Below are 23,975 nucleotides of genomic sequence, written 5' to 3'. Positions count from 1 at the left end.
CTGAAATTGAAGAAAGTAGGGAAAACCACTAGACCATTCAGATATGACCTAAATCAAATCCCTTATGATAGTACAGTGGAAGTGAGAAATATATTTAAGGGCCTAGATCTGATAGATAGAGTGCCTGATGAACTATGGAATGAGGCTCATGACATTGTACAGGAGACAGGGATCAAGACCATCCCCATGGAAAAGAAATGCAAAAAAGCAAAATGGCTGTCTGGGGAGGCTTTACAAATAGCTGTGAAAAGAAGAGAAGTGAAAAGCAAAGGAGAAAAGGAAAGATATAAACATCTGAATGCAGAGTTCCAAAGAATAGCAAAAAGAGATAAGAAAGCCTTCTTCAGCAATCAATGCAAAGAAATAGAGGAAAACAGCAGAATGGGAAAGACTAGAGATCTCTTCAAGAAAATCAGAGATACCAAAGGAACATTTCATGCAAAGATGGGCTCGATAAAGGACAGAAATGGTGTGGACCTAACAGAAGCAGAAGATATTAAGAAGAGATGGCAAGAATACACAGAAGAACTGTACAAAAAAGAGCTTCACAACCCAGATAATCACGATGGTGTGATCACTCACCTACAGCCAGACATCCTGGAATGTGAAGTCAAGTGGGCCTTAGAAAGAGCATCACTACGAACAAAGCTAGTGGAGGTGATGGAATTCCAGTTGAGCTATTCCAAATCCTGAAAGATGATGCTGTGAAAGTGCTGCACTCAATATGCCAGCAACTTTGGAAAACTCAGCAGTGGCCACAGGACTGGAAAAGGTCAGTTTTCATTCCAATCCCAAAGAAAGGCAATGCCAAAGAATGTTCAAACTACCGCACAATTGCACTCATCTCACACGCTAGCAAAGTAATGCTCAAAATTCTCCAAACTAGGCTTCAAGAGTACGTGAACTGTGAACTTCCAGATGTTCAAGCTGGATTTAGAAAAGGCCGATGAACCAGAGATCACATTGCCCACATCTGTTGGATCATCGAAAAAGCAAGAGAGTTCCAGAAAAGCATCTACTTCTGCTTTATTGACTATGCCAAACCCTTTGCCTGTCTTGATCACAGTAAACTGTGGAAAATTCTGAAAGAGATAGAATACCAGACCACTTGACCTGCCTCCTGAGAAATCTATATGCAGGTCAAGAAGCAACATTTAGAACTGGACATGGAACAACAGACTGGTTCCAAATAGGAAAAGGAGTTTGTCAAGGCTGTGTATTGTCACCCTGCTTATTTAACTTCTATGCAGAGTACATCATGAGAAACTCTGGGCTGGATGAAGCACAAGCTGGAATCAAGATTGCCAGGAGAAATATCAATAACCTCAGATATGCAGATGACACCACCCTTATGGCAGAAAGTGAAGAAGAACACAAAAGCCTCTTGATGATAGTGAAAGAGCAGAGTGAAAAAGTTGGCTTAAAACTCAACATTCAGAAAAATAAGGTCATGGCATCTGGTCCCATCACTTCATGGCAAATAGATGGGGAAACAATGGAAACAGTAACAAACTATTGTTTTGGGCTCCAAAATCACTGCAGAGGGTGACTGTAGCTATGAATTCAGAAGACACTTGCTCCTTGGAAGAACAGTTATGACCAACCTAGACAGCATATTAAAAATCAGAGACATTATTTTGCCAACAAACGTCTGTCTAGTCAAAGCTATGGTTTTTCCAGTAGTCATGTATGGATGTGAGAGTTGTACTATAAAGAAAGCTGAGCGCTGAAGAATGGATGCTTTTGAACTGTGGTGTTGGAGAAGACTCTTGAGAGTCCCTGGACTGCAAGGAGATCCAACCAGTCCATCCTAAAGGAGATCAGTCCTGAATATTCATTGGAAGGACTGATGTTGAAGCTGAAACTCCAATACTTTGGCCACCTGATGCAAGGGACTGAGTCATGAGAAGAGACCCTGATGCTGGGAAAGATTGAAGGCAGGAGGAGAAGGGGACGACAGAAGTGACTGAACTGAACTATATCACTGTCCTCCTCTAGTCCATCGATATTGCTAACTTTACCCTACTAAATATATGCAAAATCCATGGTATCCTATTTTGATGCCAAAATGAGAACTTAAAGCCATGTGGAGTGTATTTATTTTCTAAAATATTATCTTTCAGAAGGAAAAGCATTGCTGGTTTCTTGCTTGTCCCTAGGGAAATGGTCTTCTATTGGCTCTGGACTTCTTTTTTTGGAATGTCAGTTGTTAGTTTGTGCCCTCGTATGTCACAGTAAAAATATTCTCTTGCTTTTTTCTTTTAACCCCTATTATTTCATTTTCGGTGAAGAAAATCATTAACCTATATTCATGATTGGTGTGATAAATTGATGAAAAAATTGGTCTCAATTCTCTATCCCTTTTTGTAATGATACCCTTTGCAATATGATTTTATAACATCTTCAATCCCCTGAATCTGGGATGGCTTTGTGACTTGCTTTGATCAAAAGAATGAAGCAGTAGCAACAGTTATGAAATTAGGCCTTCATTATTTCAACTCTCTTGGACACCTGTCTCCACTATGAGAATAAGTCCAAGCAGCTTGCTTGAGGATGATAAACTGTATGAAATGGGGCCGAGGTGTCCTTGCCTCTAAGAGCCAGCACCCAGAAGCATAAGTGACACCCATCATTGACCTACGGCTCACCAGAGTGGTAGAGGGGAACCCATGTAAGACTAGAGAAATCACTCAGCTGAATCCAGCCTAAACTGTCATCAAAGAAGTTTCAGGTAAATTGTGTGGTCTTAAGCTATTACTTTTAGGTTGGTGTGTTATGCAGTCAGTAATAGCTAACTGATGCAACATGGAGGCCTATGAATGCTCTGAAATTTTGTTAAAATTTGGTGTGTATTTTTGTTTTTATAGGAAGAACTTTTAGCATTTAGCAGTTCTCAGACAGCTGTGGTCCAGAAATGTTTTATAAATCATTGCCTTCCTTACTGATTTAGTGATATACTTAATCACATTCACCTATTACATGAAACTATTTGGATTCTGATGAAGGCAACTTTTCATTAGAATGGGAATAAAAACAACAAACAAACAAAAAACAAAAAGAAACATTTCATGAGTATAGGTGTGCATGCCCATGCACACTTCTGTCAATTGAACTGAAAATCTTTGGATCTTTTGTCTAGGTAATATATCTTTGATATCATTGATTGTGTAGTACTGAAGTCTTTTGTGCATTGCTTATAATTAAACACTAGAGATATATAATTAGATTAAAAGATGAATTTCAAATGCTAATTCTCTGCTTAATCAGATTGCCACTGCAGATTACATTTGTTACATAAATTCTTTGATGAATTTGCTATTAAAATACCTTCATAATTGATGGTGTAGGATGCTCTTTCATCCCTTGCCACTTGGATCCTCATTCTGAGCTGATCCCCTCCTACTTCACAGAAAGAAGGCAAATCCTCAGAAGGTACCTTTGTGACCTCTCGGATAGGACAGCAATCATGTGAAGTCAGTAAAACATGTGACATAATGACCTGTTGCTTAGTTAATAAGGCTGATGGAAGCTTTAGCAATTGTCCAATTGTTTTAACATTGAAAAGCTAATTTTTTTAAATTTTATTTTACTGGATTCCTGTCCTGAAGGTTAAGGAGTATTATATTATTTTCTAACTGATGCCTGTGTTGTCCTTGGTGGGCTGATGAGGCCAATGCACAGGCTCTGCTTGAATGCGGCGCATTTGCTCTGCACTTATCTACCATGTGCCAAACCTTGAGAGCTGTGCATTTTCCTCAAACTCAGATCTTCTGGCTCATTGTCAGTCAAGTCATGCCAGAGCTGCTAGCCAACAAAAGCATATAGGGAAAATAAATTTGTCATAGGAAAAGTACAGAGAAGTGATCACTTTCGGGCAGGACTACAGTAAGAACACTGTTAGGCTGCATTGCACTAATGTTAAAAACAAAATGCCTTGCCAAATATCTTAAAAAAAATTTTTGTTTTTGGTGTGTGTCAATTAAAGTGAAAGTGTTTGGATACTTTGAGCATAGAATTAGACCCAAATTCAATTATCCACAGTAAACCATAGATATTGGCAAGAAGTATTTATTCAGGAACGAAGATGGTTTTGTTTTAACCCTTCCCCCACACCCAAGCTAATGTGCTTTCACTAGCCAGTGCCCAGGTGTGAGTAGTGGAGGGGTGGGGGTGGGGCAGGTGGGATGGCTTGTATTTCAGTAACGCATAGCAGGTGTAATGGTGGTCTCAGAGAAACACCTCCTTTCTTTCCACAGAATAACAGGTCATTTTATTGAGAAAAGAGCTGCGTTTTCTCCAGCACTTACACCTTAAAGCTTCAAATTCAGACCACATAGAGAGGATTTCCAGTGATTACAGAAGGGCTGCTCTAAACACCTAGTGGCTGGGAATAGAGGTTTCTATCAGTGCTTTGTCTCTCCTCTAAGGGAAAGCACAGTAGTCAAAGTTTTGTTCCCTTCTTTTTGGCTCTGAAATACTTGGAAAAGCATTAACAAAGATAAAAAGAAGGTTTCCCTGGTGGCTCAGACGGTAAAGAATCTGCCTGCAATGCAGGAGACTAGGGTTTGACTCCTGGGTTGGGAAGATCCCCTGGAGAAGAGAATGGCAACCCACTCCAGGATTCTTGCCTGGAGAATCCTATGGACAAAGGAGCCTGGCGGGCTACAGTCCATGGGGTCGCAACAACAGCACTTTTAAAATTATTTTCATTTTTGGCCACGCTGTGTGGCATGTGGGATCTTAGTTCCTTGACCAGGAATGAAACCCATGCCCCCTGCATTGGCAGTGTGGAGTCTTAACCACTGGATTGCCAGGAAAAGTACCCTGATTCTACGAGATTGTGTCACCCAACACGTTGAATGGAATAGAAAGAGAAATCTGAGGGGCCCTTCACATGCCATATTTGCCACAAAATATGTTTTGTACATTGCTCTGACAGGAACTTGACGTTTGGTGGGCTCATATATTGATGCCGTGAGGGCCTGGCACCAGAATTTTCTCAGTGGGCAAAGTAGGCGCTTGCTACCCAGTGAAAAGGGGAATAAACCACACATAAAATCTATACAGCATGCAGCAGTGATAGAGGGTCCCTTTATTCCTTCCAGATTCCCCAAGTCACGTGTTCTTTGGTTCCATCTGCATCCTTTCTTTTCTTCAGCAAGGTGGGCATCAGTGTCCATTTCCTCTAGATATTATCTGTATAAACATTTCAGATCTGCAAGATGGGAGATACAGACTGTGTTTTGCCCTGACCCACATGTCTCCTTAAGGAAGGCTGTGTTTATTACATATCATCTTCAGAAGATGAACACGATTTAGGGACTGCTGTTGTGCTTGTCCTGGGAGGTACGTGTTGGAATGAAAAAATCCCACACAAAGAGATTAGGCACAAGTTGAGTGCTGAAGTTGCATGCTCTGTTTCCTTTCATTTTTTTCTTTTTAAGAAAATGTTCTCAGATTTTCCTCTTGCATCAACTCAAGATAGTCTTCTGAGCAACTTAAAATTTTTCAGCTGCCTCCACCCTCTGTTTTTGGATTGGTTTTGTTTTTGAACTCTTGCGGCCACTTAGTTATTTACTCATGGTTGAAGAAGTGTCATAAAGCAGCAATGTTACTTGCTAGATATTCATAAATACTGACACACACAGAAAATATATACACACATCCACTCATGTATAAATTGATCTCTGAATGGATTCTAAGCTAGCAGGGAGAGAATATACAATTGATCTCATGGAGCTAAACTTGTTTGGATTAATTTTTTCTTATAGCAAAAAGAACTTTAAAAAAAGATTCTGCAATAGATGAACCTTAACAATTTTTTTTCTTAAAAGTATTTTGTGTCATACAGACATGCTCAACTATTTTAAAATTTTACTTAATCTGTTTCAACTTAGGCTTTTCAGAAACTTTAGGGCTCGACTTTTTCCTTAGTTCGTATGATGATTATCTACAGCTTAGAAGCAAGAATGCAGGCAATGATGGAGTCCCTGAAAACAAACTTGGTTCTCTGAATTGTCATCACTGACGTTCTGAACTTGGTCTGAAATCAGGAATATAAAAATGTTAGTATTTAGGAAAAGTTAGGGGATCATATGGTTGCAATTTGAGCTATACATTAAATGCCATAGAATTTTATAGTTAAAAGAATTCTATGGTGAATATGTTTATATGTATGTGTGTGTGTATATATATATATATATATTCATGAAAAAAGTGAAAAGTGAAAGTGTTAGTCACTCAGTCTGTCAGACTCTTTAAGACCCCCATGGACTGTAGCCTGCCAGGCTCCTCTGTCCATGAATTCTCCAGGCAAGAATACTGAAGTTGGTAGCCATTCCCTTCTCTAGGGGATCTTTCTGACCCAGGGATCAAACCCAAGTCACCTGCATTGCAGGCAGATTGTTTACCATCTGAGCCACCAGGGAAGCCTGGTGTAAGAACTGTCTTGGAGTCTATTGGAGTCTATTTTGGATACAAATCCAGACCTTCGTCTTTCTGGCTGAGGTGATGCCCTTCTCTTTTACAGATTCCCAGTTTCTTAAAAGTAGTTTGTGTCATACAGACATGCTCAACTATTTTAAAATTTTACTTAATCTGTTTCAACTTAGGCTTTTCAGAAACTTTAGGGCTCAACTTTTTCCTTAGTTTGTATGATGATTATCTACAGCTTAGAAGCAAGAATGCAGGCAATACTGGAGTCCCCCTAAACAAACTTGGTTCTCTGAATTGTCATCACTGACTTTCTGAACTTGGTAGTATTATCTATATCATGAGTTCCATTTCATTACTTACAATGCATACAATCCTCTAACATGACTTCTGAAATTTTACACCAAAGTTCCCTCAGTGGTACCGACCATGAACTCTGAATTCATCTGCCCTGAGGAAGTCCAGCCCAAACTGGTCCAAATCATATTCAAATTTTCTTTGAATACTTTACCTCCAATATTAATGCAACGTTTATACTATGATTCATAACAAGTCCTTGCTTACTTTAATGTAAAATGTTTAAAATGACTTCCCATTGTGTAAATTTGGGGCATTAGAAAGAGGTGCCAGGTTCATTCCAGCATGCCCCGCATGGCTCTAAGACAGTAAAGAGGATTCACATTTTTATCCATTCATTCATTGACATATTTAGCAAGTGGTTTCCTTTTTTTTTTTTTCTTTTGAGTGCTTCCTCTGTGTTCAGCACTGTGCAAGGTACTGAAAGAAGAGAGATTCTTTCTTTAATGATTTAGTAATGTAGTGCTGGGGGAATGGGGGAATAAACATGGAAACTCTTAAATATAATAAAGTCTATCAAGGCTATGATTGAATTGTGTACAGTTTACACAGTTGGGAGTTTGGAGATGTTTCAATCTTGGAGTCCTTGGTGGTACAGTAGGAGGGGAAAGGCGTGAGATGAGAGATAGGCAGAAGCTAGATTGTATTGGGATTCATCTGCCATATTTCAGCACAGGGTTTGTCTCACAGATAGGAATCCCCAAAGAGTTTTAGGTGTGGGGCTGATGTGATCAGTTTCATAGCAAAGCGGATAATGAATGGAAGAAAGCAAGACTTGAGGAGAGAAATGGTACAAAGAGTCTGGTACAAAGTCATGACGGCTTGAACTAAAGCCATAAAATGGAGGATAAAGATATCAGACTCCCTGGAGGTCCAGTGGTTAGGGCTCCATGCTTCCACTACAGGGGGCACTGGTTCGATCCCTGGTAGGGGAAGATCTCACGTGCCAGGTGGCAAAAATAAAAAGAGGAAGGGCCATATGTGGGACATGTTACAGAGCTAGAATCAACAGAACTGGGTCATCAATGTGATATGGGAGGTGAAGAGAGAAAATAAGAGTTTAGAATGATTCTGGAGTTTTGGTTGCTGCTGCTGCTACTGCTGCTAAGTCGCTTCAGTCATGTCCGACTCTGCGCGACCCCATAGATGGCAGCCCACCAGGCTCCCCCGTCCCTGGGATTCTCCAGGCAAGAACACTGGACTGGGTTGCCATTTCCTTCTCCAATGCATGCAAGTGAAAAGTGAAAGTGAAGTCACTCAGTCGTGTCCGACTCTTAGCGACCCCATGGACTGCAGCCCACCAGGCTCCTCCATCCATGGGATTTTCCAGGCAAGAGTTTTGGTGGGGGATGGCAAATAGTGCCTTAACTTAACACAAGAGGAAGATCATTTTTGTTTATCTGTTGGTCGATCCTGGGTGTTTGCCTTTGCCAACACAAATGGTACACCTTGTTCCATCACAAGAGCCTCCACTGGGGCAGCAGGAAGTGTGCATTTTGAGACAAAGAATAGGCGTCTTCCTCAGTGACTGAAGTACCCGGTGATCTCTAAGTTCTGCTACCTCTGCTCTTGGCCAGCCTCCCACTGAGGCCCTCAGATGGATATTCTGCCCAAACATTTCTAATTCCAGCCTCTGCTAACCCAATGCCAAACTTTTTAAATTCAGTATCATGGCCATTTCCTTCCCTGTCTAGGCAAATAATTATAATGAGGCCAAGCAATCTCTAAAGTGACAGGGACTAATGCCACTGCTAGGCTGTCTGGCCACACTCCTGTAAATGCAGCTGAAAAGGAAACTATGAACCAAACCAGGTTGCTTTTACTCATGGCTCAGCAGGAGAATTAGCTTCATGCTTGCATCCTCCTTGTATTCCCCGAGTCTTAGGGACCATATGGAACCCCCCAGTGAGCACCAAGCATTCAGTGGTCTTAATACTGACTAGGGTCCTTGGCCATCCCCAATCCATAGAAATTCACTAGAGGCCAGATGAATGATTCAAGCAAGGTTTTATTGGGGCCCCTGTGCCAGCTGCAGGAGAGAGTGAAAATAAGTAATGTGTTCCCTTGCTCACTCTCCAGCAGGGTAGGGGCAGTGAGCTCATTCCTTATATGGGGTGGCGTGTGACCAGAGGTTGGTCTGGAGAGGTGGCTTAGGTGGTTTGCCCACCTCTTTTGTGATGTTCAGTTCAGGGGGGCATGTGCAGTACCCTACTTTTGCTCCTGACACCCAGTTTTTTGCTCCTAGCTCTTCAAAAATGGCAGAAATGGTTTTTTATTTTATTTTTTGTCATTTTGTATCTTTTGGTACAGGACTGCCCCAGTGCATGCACACATTTATTTTTAGTCCCATATGGTTTCTTTGAATTTTGTATCTCAAAGAGTGGTGTGTCTAGGGGCAAGGTTTGCAGTACTGCAGGAAAGGGTCCCACCCAGGTCTCAGGCCTGTCTCAGTCTGTCAGAGATGAGGAACTCTGCATGAAAACACCCTCCAATCTGAAAGGCACTGCTAGCAAAGCTGCCCAATCTGGGCCCATGAGGGGGAAATTATTTTCCTGGTTAAGTGTCAGGTCAGTTTATTTCTCTCCCTTGGTTCTTGTCTCAGTGCAACAAAAATTTGGAACAATGGACTAAAAGGGTTTAAAACAGTGGACAAGTTACAGCTTAAGTAGACAAATTTTTTATTAAACAGACACTCCGAAGATACAGGAGCAGGCCAACCTGCAAGGAATCGTCATAACAATCCCTCTTGACTTTACCCTTTTCGTACTTCCTGTCTCTTCCTTTTGGATGTGCCCTGGGTGGGCTTCTCGTTTTGGTGGCTTTTTCTTGTTGCAGAACACAGACTGTAGGTGCCTGGACTCCATAGTTGTGGCTTGTGAGCTCTAGAGAGTAGGCTCAGTAGTTGTGGCACATGGGCTTAGTTGCTCCATAGCATCGAAGGATCTTCCTGAACCAGGGATCAAACCCATGTCCCCTGCGGTGGCAGGTGGATTCTTATCCACTGTAGCACCAGAGAAGTCCCCCTACCTTGCGTCTTGTAGCTTCTGGAGATGGCTGGCTTTCCTTGGCACTCCTTGACTGTGGCCTCATCCCTTTAGTCTTTACCAGCAGACAATGGCACCCCACTCCAGCACTCTTGCCTGGAAAATCCCATGGACAGAGGAGCCTGGTGGGCTGCAGTCCATGGGATCGTGAAGAGTCGGACATGACTGAGCGACTTCACTTTCACTTTCATGCATTGGAGAAGGAAATGGCAACCCACTCCAGTATTCTTGCCTGGAGAATCCCAGGGACGGGGGAGTCTGGTGGGCTGCCATCCATGGGGTTGCACAGAGTTGGACACGACTGAAACGACTTAGCAGCAGCAGCAGCAGCATCTTCACATCACTATCTCCTCTATGCGTTTGTGTCTTCTCCTCTTCTGTTTGTTACACATCCTACAAGGACACTTGTTATTGAATTTCGGGGCACCTTGGATCATCCAGAATGATCTCCTTGTCTCAAGACCCTAACCTAATTAGATCTTTAAAGAACCCCCCTTTTTTTTTCAAATAAGATAACATGTACACTTCCACAGAGTAGGACATGAAATTTCTTTTTAGGTGACTGTCATACAGCCTACTACAGAAAGGGTCAAGAATAGAGGTAGAAGGAAGAGTCCAAAAATAGGATACAAAGAGACTGGAGGAAGGAAGTGAAATAAGGATGTGTAGAAATTGGAGTGGGTGGTCAGAACCCAAAGAATTCTCACCTAGCAGCCTCAGATGTCTCTGTGAAGCAGCAGAGAGGGTCATATGTTCAGAGGACTTGCAGTAGGGATAGGCCTGAAGATAGGAGAGAAGTGAAATATTCTAAAATGGCATGATGTGGGAGGAAACATTGACAAAGAACAGATGAAGGGCAAAGGGGCGGAAGAGGGTGAGATGTGGGGGATGATATGTTTGTGGACCTTACATTTGTAGACTTGACCATATCTTTATGCACATTTTGTTATATTTTTCATCAAGAGGGTGCAGTAAAACAAAACAATTAGAGCATCAAAAAAAGAAAAGCAGGGCTTTCTAGTAGCTCAGTGGTAAAGAATCCACCTGCCAATGCAGGAGACATGGGTTCAATTCCTGATGGGGGAAGATTCTATGCACTGCAGAGCAACTGAGCCCATGTGCCACAACTACTGAGCCTGAGCTCTAGAGCTCATGAGTCACAATTACTGAGCCCTGTGCCCTGGAGCCCATGCTCCCCAAAAGAAGCAATGGCAACGAGAAGCCTGCGCACCACAGCTAAAGGGTAACCCCCGCTCTCCGCAATTAGAGGAAAATCCATGCAGCAATGAAGACCCAGCACAGCCCCAAAATAAGTACACAAATACAATTATTTTTAAAAAATGTTATAAAGGAAAAGCAAAACAAATGCCCATGAAAATGAAGCAACAGCCTGCTAACTTCGTCTAGACCAGCCCAGCAAATCCACTGCTTTCTCACCGTGAAACCTAGGGCAACACCGGGTGGCTAAGGCACAGCCAGGATTAATGTGGGAGAGAAGGGAATGAAAGCCTTCAGTCATTGGGAGCTCCATGGGGAACAGGGCAAATTGAGCTGCATTTTCTTTGGCTTCTGATCTAAAGTTTCTCTAGAAAAGGCTTTTCGAGGAAATGAGAGAAATGCCAAGAAGGGGAGTGTGCTAACTGTGGGGTAGATAAGCCTCTGAACTGAACATACTGTACTTGTCCAAATGATCAAACCATAGGAACAAACTTCAGTCTGTAACTTTAGCCTTATTATCATTTTAAAAAATTAACAGGGGGCTATTTACTGGGCACCAGCCATGCGTTGGCCTCCATATTGCCCTGAGTCCATATTTTGGTGGAAATAGTGCCAGCGTTTATATAAATGACTCCGAGCCAGTTCTGATCTTGAGTCTTCCCACAGTATACCATTAAACCCATGTCCAAATGTCTAGACTTTCATATGATCAGAAGAAAGGATCAGACATTTTTTCTGGCCTGTTTATAAGTCCATGAGTTTAAATGGAATCTTGATACTTGGATTAATGAAACAGAGATTACGAATGAACAAGAGTTTATTGTCTGAGTCCATGATATTCATTTCTTGGTCCCTCAAGTTGAAAGCTGAAATGATGTGGATTATAGTACATTGTAGTTGCTAGATTTCATATTCTGTGTTTGTGTCCTCTAGGCACCAGGAGCCTAGAGAGTGGCTGTATATACCTTATAGTAGGACTTCTCAAACTTTATTTTTTTTCATAATTTTAGTAATAGCTAATATTTATTGAACACTTACTCTGTGACAAGGTCTTTACTCTGTCTTTATAGCAACTTAAGATGTAGACATTTTTACATTATCCTTATTTTTTTTAAACGGGCCTCCCTGGTAGCGCAGTATTCTTGGGCTTCTCTGGTGACTCAGAGGGTAAAGAATCCGTCTGCAGTGTGGGAGACCTGGGTTCGATCCCTGGGTTGGGAAGATCCCCTGGAATAGGGAACGGCTACCCACTCTAGTATTCTTGCCTGGAGAATTCCATGGACGGAGGAGCCTGGCAAGCACCCTGATGCTGGGAAAGATTGAAGGCAGGAGGAGAAGGGGACGACAGAGGGTGAGGAGGTTGGATGGCATCACTGACTCAATGGCCATGAGTCTAAGCAAGCTATGGGAGATGGTGAAGGACAGGGAAGCCTGACGTGCTGCAGTCCATGGGGTCACAAAGAGTCGAACATGCCAGAGCGACTTTCACACACAAGTATTTAAAAACATTTTTGCTCTGTTTTTATTTTGGGCTGTACTGGGTGTTAGTTGTGCATGCAGGATCTTGGTTGCAGCACACAGGCTTCTCTCTAACTATGGCATGAGGGCTCCAGAGCCCGGGTTCAGTAGTTGTAGCACAGACAGTTGCCCCTTGACAGCATGTGGGATTTTAGTTCCCAGAGCAGAAATCGAACCGGAACCCCCTGCAGTGGAAGGTGGGTTCTTAACCTCGGACCCACCAGAGAAGTCCCTATCATCCTTATTTTATTGCAATGGACAGAAGGATTAAACAATATGCCCAAAGTTGCCGTTTTTAAAGGTTGAAATCCATATTCAAACCTGGACAACCTGACTCTGGAGCTAAGCAACTACCTCTTCATTGCTATTACTTTTCCTAGTTTGTCTCCATAACGTCCAATTCCTGTCCCGCCACTCTACAGTATTGCATTCTTATAGTCACAAATAATCATCTCATCATCAGTTCTCAATGTCCCCTTCTTGACTTCTCTATAATTTTCAGTGCAGTCTGTCTTGAAGCATTCTCTTCCCTTGATATCCGTAAATATTCTTGTTTTTCTTCTGCCCTTTTCAACACCTCTATCTCCTTTTTGGACTCTCTTGCATTTTTCCCTCTAAGGGAGGGTTTGTCTCAAGCCTTCAAATCTGGGCCCCCATCTACATATAGTACTTTAATCTCCTTTAGGAATAAAAGATCCTTGAAGGAAATTCTCTGAACAAAACCCCTTTTACCCTAGTAGAGCGACATACTGTAACTTCCACTCCAGGCCCAGCCCGGGGTTAGTGCTTCTCAAACTTTAATGTGCTTACGAATCTCCCGGGAATCTTGTTAAAATGTGGATTCTGTAGGATTGGGGATGGGCCTGAGATTTTTGCATTTCAAACAGGCTCCCAGATGACTGATGCTACTGGTCCAAGGGATATATTTTGAGAAGCAAGATGTTAGACTATTTTTTTAAAATATTTATTTATTTACTTGGCTGTGCTGGGTCTTAGTTGTAGCACTCAGGGTCTTTGATGTTTGTTACAGTATGTGGGATCTTTAGTTGCAGCATGTGGGATCTAATTCCCTGACCAGGGATTGAACCCGGGCCCCCTGCATTGGGAGCACAGAGTCTTAACCACTGGACCACCAGGAAAGTCCCCAGACTATTTTAAAAACTTGTAGAATACTTGCATATTGATCCAAAAGTTTGTGGATTTGTAAATATAGGGTCCGAAAAAATCATGTATAATAATAAGCTGGAAATGTTTCCCTTATTTTTTGAGAAGATTCACAATTTTTTAGACTCTCAGTGTCTTCATATTGACCATAAATCCACTTAGTTTTCTCTATGGTGAGTACCTAGCAATTAAAAGGAGCCAAAATATCTACTGTAAAGATAGTGAGAAATTTCTTAGTTTTGAGGTTGATGGGTTCCAAAAGTACATCCCCAAGAATGTATAGGATTTTTCTTTTTTCTTTTTCTTCTTAATATTAAACCTCATGAAGAAACTAGACAATCTCTTGAGAAGATAGAGCTTTTTGTTTTTATAATCAAGATTTCAGTTGTAGTGTTGGAGGCACTTTTACTAAGATTAATTAAGCTATTTGCAGAGTTAGCTATCGGAGAGGATTGTATCGGTTCCTTATTCAGCATCCATGTTCTTCCTTCTTTTCTATCAAAGTGCAATTTTGTGAAAGTATTACCCGGATACCATGGAGCTACATGTTTGGGGATAACTGATGCCTCCCCAGCTCCAACAGTGAGTCTAGTCCACTGAAGGGTAACCCATTCCTTTGGCCAGTGGTGACTCAGAAATGAGATATAGAAGCTCCCAGGGGAGCCTCTTGGACACATTTTCTTACTCCTAGGAGAGATCCACAGGACAGAAAAGTCTGTCATCTGTAATTTGAGGACGCAAGCTCTGAAACTGCTGAAATCATCTTGCAACCAGCTTGAGAATAAAGCCAACAACAGTGGAGAGATGGAGTGAACTGATAATCTCATTAGCCACTGACTTAACCAATCTCACAACCCTCCCGACTTCTGGGCCTTTTAATATGTGAACTAATTTCTATTCTGTAGTATTCTGCCTAGTCTGGTTTGAGATCTCTGTTACTAATAATTGAAAACATCCTTCTTTTTTTTTTTATCTTCACACCAAATAAAGTTGAGAAGGACGAGGCCTGGGGAGCACACATCTCTACATAACTTGCTCTTTGAATCCTCAAGAGGATCACAGTGCAGCACGAATACATAACGATCTTATTAAAGCTTTAGAAACTCAGTTTGGCGACACTGAAATAACCAGGCACAGTGATTCTCATCTGCTTGGTGAATAGATGAATTTCTTGAATGTTAACAAAGTTTTCCCCCAAAAGATATTATTTAAAAAAAAAATGTTCACATTACACTGATAAATCTGAGAACCAAGCAGCTTTTTAAAACATTGATTTATTTACTTTTATTTTCCATTTTACGTACTCTGTGTGGCTCCTGATGAGTGGCCCTAGATTATTCATGACTGCTTCTACTGTGCGGAGGTATATTTTAAGAAAAACAAGTCACCAGCCACTCTTTCTGCACTTTGAGCACACACATCGCTAGAGTGGATACTGTTCAAATGTGAAAAATTAGAACTCACGTTACAGTTCAGGCTGCTGCAATGCTTTGACACTGGCTTCTCCCAAAAGTAAATAGTCTGAGTTTGTTGATCATTTGTTGTTAAAACTCCATTTGTGAGTGCTGTGAAACATGAAATAATCTGTACATTTGCAGCACTGAGAATGATGCTGTGTGAAGCAAAGTGGCTGAAGAATGACTTCTTTATAATAGCATATGGCAAATCTCTCTAATGAGAGGCAGTTTACTGGACGAGCCTACACGTGGTCCTTGACAGCAGGTGTCTGGAGAAAATCCTGTGAACATTTTCAAGTATACTGTTCCTGGCAATTGGCAAGAAAAGGGGGAAGAGCTGAATGTGGAGGATCGAACCAGAAAGGGGAAGAAAATGCAAAACGATAATGAAAGAGAGGGGAAAAAAGGAAAACCTAAACTCCCCAGCTCACCAGCTTGTTTCTGCATTAAGGAAGCGCATAAATAACTCCATTAGAGGGCACTAAACATGACATATTACCTCCATGGAAGAGAAAGGTCTTATTGTGCCCACACCACTAAGTTACCTAAGGCTCCTTTCTCAATAGAGAATGGATGCAAGTGACCAGCTCATGTCAGTGGGGAGTTTAATTAAACCACTCAACGCTGGTCTGCAGCAGCTGAGAATGAAATTTATTGGGGGAAAATATTCATTTGGACAAGTTTTACATGAGGGTTTTGCATCCCATGCTTAATGTCAAATGCAGGGCTGTCACTCATAATTGTGTTCTTGTGCGCTTGAACAAAGGCGCCTGGTCCAGGAGGTGAGTGGGGGCTGCCGTCAAAGCCACGTTGCACTTGCCAAGCCGGAACCCTGGCTGAGCGCTGCATTTGCCGGGAGCCAGGGGTGCATTTTTTTTCATCCCACAAAGGTACTTTCTTCAGTGAAGCCATGGGCTCTCCCACAGGGGCATCTTTTACTAATTCGCCAGATGGGAATGAGGGACTTTTTTTTTTTTTAATGGCGCTTTTTCTAATTGGTCCACCTTGAGAAGACACCTTTCTTCCTTCTTTGGCACAAAGGCCCATATAAACGAACAGCTGCCCTGTTCAAGAAAGCTGAGTCTGCCCCCCAGATTGGACCCTAGGAAAAGACTAACATAGAGGGCGATGGGCATGTGGCTGCTGATGTGTAGGTAGGCTACGTTTGTACTTTGAGAACTCTTATTTTGGAAGGGTGGCCATGGGCTTGCTCTGTGCATGCCCTTCCAGGAACTGGCCTAGTCTGCTGATGAAAGTTAATCAGTTGCAGGAAGAAGGAATAGGCTTATGTCCCTGAAATGTGGACTCTATAATCTTACCTTTCCATTGCCACTGAGTGTCTGCCTGGTCTGGTTGTCTTAGGAATGCAAACTGCGCAGAGTTGATGGGGAACAGTTTTTCTTTTATTCCATACAACATATTACACTTTATGGATGACTAGAGAAGGAGAGAAAACAAAGCAATCAAGAGCAAAAGGAAGGACTTCCCTGGTAGCCCAGTGGCTGAGGTTCTGTCCTCCTGCTGCAGAGGGCCCATGTTCGATCTCTGGTTAGGGAACTAGATCTCATATGCCGCGACTAAGAGCTGGTGTAGCCAAATAAGTAAATACATAAGCATTCTTCTTATCACAATGTTAGTGATGATTTTTTTTTATAACTCTTTCATTAATTCTTTTGCTTTGAGAAAAGGCACAGTTCTCAAAAATTCTATTCTTTACCAATGTGGTCAATTTTATTATTTAATATTTCTCCAATTACTTAGTCTCCTTTCCTTATGAGAAGATTGTACATTTTTACCCTGCAGTTCCCACTGGTTAAGAAGTATTCTTCCAGGCTTCCCTGGTGTCACAGTGGGTAAGAATCCGCCTGCCAATACAGGGGATACGGGTTCGATCCCTGGTCCCAGAAAATTCCACACATGGAGAAGCAACTAAGCCCCTGAACCACAACTACTGAAATCCAAGAGCCAAGAGCCCATGCTCCACAATAAGAGAAGCCACGGCAATGAGAAGCTGGAGCCCCACAACAAAGAGTAGCCCCCAGTCTGCAGCTAGAGAAAGCCCACACAAAGCAACAAAGGCCCCATGCAGCCAAAAAAAAATTAATTAATTAAAAAAAAAAGAAGTATTCTTCCTTGTCCCATTGGTATTGGGTTTGGCCATGTGGCTTCCTTTGGCCAATCATATCTGAGCAGATGTGCTCAGATATAAATAGTTGGCATTTATATTTACAACTCAGTCTTACCTATGCCACCCATTTACTTCCCTTTGCCACTGAGGATGACATATCCTTTATAAGGGCTGCTTCCCTAGCCCGAATCTGAGAATGAGAAGTCCTGTGGAGCAGACACACGACCTACCTGCAGCCTACGTGTAACACTAGTGCCCAAAAAAAGCCTTTATTTGATACATCACAGAGATTTGATGGATCATTTGTTATTATAGCAAAGCTGTCCTAACGAAAATCTTACAAGAAGTGGCATTGGCTTTTGGTCAGTGTATGGCAAGAAAACTTTAATTAAAGATGGGGGAGAATGGCAATCTACTGGATTGGCCAAAATGTTCTTTTGGGCTTTTCTGTCACATCATATGGAAAAACCTGAACGAACTTATTGGCCTACCCAATATGTTATGGAATGGTGATTATTTGGTGTATTGTCCATCCACAATCATTTGAAGACAGAAATACACTGAATGTACCCATGACTTTCGGTTAGGATGTTGTAAAACAGAATGTCCCTGAAGTGCCATAATTACTATTAGATAGATTAGATTAGGCAAGTAACTGTAAAGTAGTGAACTCAGAAAAGAATTATGTAAGCTGGGATGAGAGGGAAAAGAGAATTTAGAAGTGTTGAGATTTGCAGGGTTGAAATATATAACCATTTCTTCCATCAACCAGTAAAAGATAAAATTTAGAAATGCTTTGCGGAGAAGGCAATGGCACCCCACTCCAGTACTCTTGCCTAGAAAATCCCATGGACAGAGGAGCCTGGTAGGCTGCAGTCCATGGGGGTCGCTAAGAGTCGGACACGACTGAGCGACTTCACTTTCATGCATTGGAGAAGGAAATGGCAACCCACTCCAGTGTTCTTGCCTGGAGAATCCTAGGGACGGGGGAGCCTGGTAGGCTGCCGTCTATGGGGTCGCACAGAGTCGGACACGACTGAAGTGACCTAACAGCAGCAGCAGAAATACTCTGAGTTCTGGGAGTAACAGCAGTCAATTACAACTTAATCTTGGTCAAAGGTCATGATGACCACATCCCTTGTTAAAATCTCTAAATATATTATGGCATCCCCCTCCTGCAAAGAAATTGTCTCAACTGGACAGAGTGGATCAGAGAAAAGAGAGAAGGGCAGGCCTATCTCATAAAAGACCAACAATCTTGAACTACCTGTAAGGGAAGGTGTGGAGGAGTGTCTTGAAAAAAAACCGTGGGTGTGGCACAGGGCTCTAACTGGAATCAAATAGGTATAAAGCCAAGAGTATTTTGTGTATGTGCGATGTGAGTGGGGAGAGAGAGAGAGATCAAGAGATCGTCAGAAGAGCTACCAGCTTGAATTAGAAGAAAAAAAGAAAAGACTGTTCAAGACATAAAAGCAAACCTTTGGGTCCCTGAATATCTACAGGCAGAAAGCAGGCTGAGAAGGATGCTGACAAAGACCCTCAGCAGCCCTCTTTTTGACTAGTTCCCCTTCCCACCTCCACTCTCGCGAGAATTCCTCCCATTTCTGGGAGGAATCACCCTCAATATCTGGGTCAAACAGTCCCTCCTCTCCCACCCTTGATATCTGATCACCCTGGCTTGCCTTCAGCAAGAACCACGTTACCTTGTTTTCGCAAGTACCTCTCGCCTTGATGTCTTCCTCTTAGTAATTTTCCACCCACTGACCCCCTCATTCTGCTTATTGACCGTAAATCCCTACTTGTGCTTGCTATCTGCAAACTGAGCCCAATTTCTCTCCCCTATTTCAGGAGTCTCGACATCAGGAGTCTCAGCAACAGTTGAAGTGGTCCTGAATAAAGTCTTCACCATTTCAGCAAGTGTCCTTAGCAGAGCTCAGCCACAAAGGAGGGGATACTGTCCAGTGGCCTCTGCAGACGAGGTCAGGGAGGATAATAACAAAAGAAGGTCCTCTGGGAGGGCAGAGGCAAGAGCCATGGAGAGGACTTGTAGGAAGTAGAACTAGTGCTGGATCCAGGAGCACTTACTCTCCACTGAGAAGGAGGCCTTTGCAACACTTTGCCCCGGAGGTTAACATTGTTATCGGTAAGTGACCAATACGTATCTCCCTTTCTTTCTGAATGGTGTTTCTTACTGTTATCATATTTCTGAGATACTACTATGTCTTGTGTTTGTAACTTGTGGTTTAGTCCATGCCTCTGAACAGAGACTAGACCTACCCAGATATGGAATAGAGACAATTAGGAGAACCTGGACTTTTGAGTGTGATTGGATGGAATTGCGCACCTGTGCGGAGGATGAGAGCAACTCTCCATGATCCAGAGGGTGGACTAAGGTAGCCTGTGCCATTGTCCCCTCTCTAATTACTCTCCCTTTTCCTTAAAGAAGATGATTCATTCATCCTCACTCATTGCCATGTGATTTGCAGGAGCCCTCCCCATCCTCCCTGCCACCATAGGAGGGGTGTACTTTGTGGAAACAAGCAAAGACCACCCAAAGGAGAACAAACAGAGGCTATTTATTCAGAGGCTGTTACATAGCAAGGCAGTCAGCCTCCATCACTTGCCTTTGGCAGAGAGTCAAATGCAGGCAAGGGAGCAGGAGAGCTATTTTACAGTGAAAGAAAAGGAAGGCTTCAGGTATACTGATTGAGGTTGTTGGCACGGAGACCCTGGAGGCAAGCTCGCTGGAAACGGGGAATGTTGTGTGATTAGTTTGGGAGGATATTTGGCTTCTCTGGTCAATCCTGAGTTGGAAGCAGGGGCAAAAAAATCTGGCAGTCATTGACCAAGCGCTGACCATGTGGAGCTGACTGCTACAGATGTTGTGGTTTGGCTTCCTGGGCCGGTTGCTGCCGAGGCTGGAGGTCAGGGTTTTATTGCGTAGGTCTGGCCATTATCCACTTGTGTGTTCAGTCTCCACTTTATCTCATTGACATTGAGCTTAGCAACGGGAATTCTTCAGCCAATAGGATGTGAGTGGGCATCCTCTACGTCATGTTTGAGCAGAAGGCTTGAGAGCCCTTGTGTGTTTTATTCTGAACTTCTTTCCCTTCTGCTGTGAGACTGGCATTTCTGATGTAAGGGGCTGCTTCTTTAATCTGGGTTCCCGAATGTGAAGACACGTGGAGCAGGGCCATTGCCTACCCTCTGCCAAAAACACAGCTGCGGTGGACCTGGAGTCCCCATGAAATGTCAATGAAAAAATAAACCATTGTTTTGAAAGCTATTATCAATTGAGTTTCTTTCTTTTTTTTCGGTCGAGTTGCACAGCTTGTGGAGTCTTAGTTCCCCAAGCAGGGATCGAACCCTGTGCCCCCTGCAGTGGAAGCACAGAGTCCTAACCACTGGACCACCAGGGAATTCCTGAGGTTCCTTGTTTAAGCAAAGAAGCTAACTAATGCAGTCATCCTAGATCAGAGAGACTCTGATGGTTCCAGACCCTAAATAAAGAGTTAAAGGCATGTTTTTTTTTTTTTGTATATTAAGAAACAGAATATCTGCACCAATGAATAATCATAATAAAGATATTGATAACAGCAGCTACTGTCTATGTAAAGTAAGCTTGTTTGAAGGCTCTCAGTCGTGTCTGACTTTGTGACCCTCTGTCAGTGGAATTCTCCAGGCAAGGATACTGGAGTGGGTAGCCATTCCCTTCTCCAAAGGATCTTTCCAACCCAGGTCTCCTGCATTGCAGGAAGACTTTTTACCATCTGACCCAGCAGGGAAGCCCACCATCTATACTTAGTCATTTAAAAATTTTTCATGTAGTTCATGAAAAAAATGTCATTTACCAGAAATTCTCTTAAGAATCTGTCTTTCTAGAATAATACTCAAGTGACTGGCAAGGTGAGACAGTGGGAGGATGTAGGTGGGACAGAACTCCTCTGAACAAGTAGAGGGGTGGTTTTTTAGGTTGTTGTTGAACCAGAGAAAAAGGGAGACAAAGACAAGAGGGAGATAGGAGGTGGAACCAGTGACGTGGGAAACCCTGGGGCTCAGTGTGCTCTATTAGCCCTTCCCTCTAAATCTCAAATACATTTGTGAAACTGATGCAATGTCTGGGTCAGAAAACTTGGTGAACCTGCAAGGGACTGGGGCTTCCCTCCAGATTGATATGCTGAAGTTGCCTGATGGGTGTAGAGATATCAAAGTAGAGATTACTATGGCCATGGGACACTACAGGAAGTTATAGAAAGGGATTTTAATGGTCACAGGCTGAAGAGTTGGACCAAATTTAACTAAATTTCTTAAGTCTTAGAGGGCTGCTGTTGGTAGAGAAATGGCATTAACCAAAGCCTACATGTAAATACTATTCCCGTTTCACCGATGAGGAAACTGAGACCCATAACAGTGGCATAACTTGCCTTGAATCATGCAGTGAGAGATTTGAATAGATGGGATGAAAGTCTGATAGGAATTCTTTTAAGGCTGTGCTCTTTATTCTGTTATTCTGATTCCATGTGAAATGTAAATCTTGATGATACATTGGTAGCCTCTCAGGAAAATTTTAATAAAGGTAATTATTTAGGGTAATTTTTACTAAAAGTTTTCCTTTCTTAATGAAATTTTAGTATTGTGCCTACTTGGCTGTATTCAACACCCCTTTTAAAACCCACAAATTGTTCATGTGACTCCTGGCTTAAGACCCCGTGGAGGTGAAGGATCAAGTCCAAATCCCTTCGTGGGGCCCCATGTCCAGGCTGACCTGGGCTACCAGGCCCCCCGCTCAGCTCACACCACACTCGGCCTCTGTCTGAGTTCCAGCTGCAGTGACTTCCTCAAAGGCACCACTGTGCTCTTCATTTACCCTTTTCCTAGAAGGTTCTTTCCACTACTCACACACTCTTCTCAAAAAAGAAGGGGAAAAAAAGACTTTCATGGAACTAAACCCTACTCATCTTTCAGGTTTCAGTTTAAAATATTTCTCTTCAGTGTAACCTTTTCTAACTCCCTGTCCATTCACTCCAGATTAGGTCATGTCCTTCTGTTAAGTATTCTTATAGCTCTTTGTGGTGGTGCTTTAGTCGCTAAGTTGTGCCCATTCACAACCCCATGGACTGTAGCCCGCCAGGCTCCTCTGTCCATGGAATTTTCCAGGCAAGAATACTGGAGTGGGTTGCCATTTCCTTCTCCTTTATAAGTACTTACCTTTGGTTGTCACTATCAATATAAATCCCTATGATCATTAGCTTAATGAGAGGCAGTAGGGTTATCCTGTTTACAAGAGAAAGTGACGCGGCCACATTGCCTGGATTCAAGCCTCCGTTGTGGGACATATTAGCAGGGAGGGCCTGGCCCTGTTGTGTGAGATCTGTGTCTTCTTTTCCTCTTCTGAATAATGGACATGAGATAATAGTACCTACTATCTGGGAAATCACTGTTCCTCTCCCATCTCAGATCACTTTTTAATCTGATTCTATTTATTTATCTTAATTGAAGGATAATTGCTTTACAGAATTTTGTTGTTTTCTACCAAATATCAGCATGAGTCAGCCATAGGGATACAGATGTCCCCTCTCTCTTAAACCTCCCTCCCATGTCCCTCCCCATCTCACCCCTCTAGGTTGTTATAGACTCCCCATTTGAGTTCTCTGAGTCACACAGCAAATTTCCATTGGCTATCTATTTTACATATGGTAATGTAAGTTTCCATATTATTCTCTCCATACATCTCACCCTCTCCTTCCTCCACCAACCCCCACCCTGCCCACCCTGTGTCTGTAAGTCTGTTCTTTATGTCAAAATAGATCACTTTGGATGTGTGTGATTTTTCTCCCCATAACAGAACAACTCAGGGACTTCCCTGGTGTTGAGGGGCAAAGACTCCATGCTCCCAATGTGGGGGCCTGGGGATCAATCCCTGGTCAGGGAACTAGATTCCACATGACACAGCTAAGAGTTCTCATGCTACAACTAAAGCTCTCACATGACACAGCTGAGATCTGGCATAGCCAAATAAATAATAAAAATAAATACTGAAAAAAATTAAAAAGCAATGCAACTCAATTTTCAGGTGAAATCTACTGGATGTCCCACAACTTAACTCAGTTATGACTCTGCCCAGAGTTTGCACAAACTTCACAGGTTAAGGGCTCAGTCCAGCTAGACCATCTCTATTTCAGACACCAGTCACAGTTGGTGGGTCCCCAGCATACCTACAACTTTTGTCTGACTTGGCTACAAATCCGGGGTTTCCATAATCCCCTCCTCAGGCTTAACTATATGCTACAATGACTCACCAAACTCCAGTAAACATATACTTGGGTTTTCCAGGTGGTGCTAGTGGAAAAGAACCAGTCTGCCAATGCAGGAGACTTAAGAGACACCGGTTTTATCCTTGGGTCAGGAAGATCCCCTGCAGAAGGAAATGACAATTCACTCTAGTATTCTTCCCTGGAGAATCCCATGGACAGAATTAGCCTGGTGGGCTGCAGTCCACAGGGTTGCAAAGTGTTGGAAATGACTAAAGCAACTTAGCACACATGCATGCACCATTTTGTTACAAAAGAAACAGAGGAATGACCAGATGAAGAGGTCCATTGGTGAAGTCTAAAAGGGTCCTGAGTTCAGGAGCGTCTGTCCCTGTGGAGTTGCATT

General features: G+C 42.6%; 1 long non-coding RNA gene and 2 other non-coding genes across 3 annotated transcripts in view; 1 reads left to right on the top strand and 2 right to left on the bottom strand.

Annotated features, from left to right (window-relative positions):
* The window catches only part of LOC123329996, a 56,877-nt gene extending 36,068 nt beyond the window's left edge, over positions 1-20,809 (top strand). Inside the window, exon 3 of the long non-coding RNA XR_006545666.2 lies at positions 19,167-20,809. This is a non-coding gene — a long non-coding RNA (uncharacterized LOC123329996). The remainder of the gene's footprint in view (positions 1-19,166) is intronic.
* On the bottom strand, positions 13,636-13,708 carry TRNAG-CCC. Its single transcript has one exon. It is a non-coding gene; the product is annotated as a tRNA-Gly (tRNA).
* On the bottom strand, positions 20,664-20,737 carry TRNAG-UCC. The gene has a single exon. It is a non-coding gene; the product is annotated as a tRNA-Gly (tRNA).
* Positions 20,810-23,975: the final 3,166 nt, after the last annotated feature.

The sequence above is a fragment of the Bubalus bubalis genome, chromosome 17 (genome assembly GCF_019923935.1).
Source record: "Bubalus bubalis isolate 160015118507 breed Murrah chromosome 17, NDDB_SH_1, whole genome shotgun sequence".
NCBI lineage: Eukaryota > Metazoa > Chordata > Mammalia > Artiodactyla > Bovidae > Bubalus > Bubalus bubalis.
This window is presented reverse-complemented; position numbering and strand designations above follow the sequence as displayed.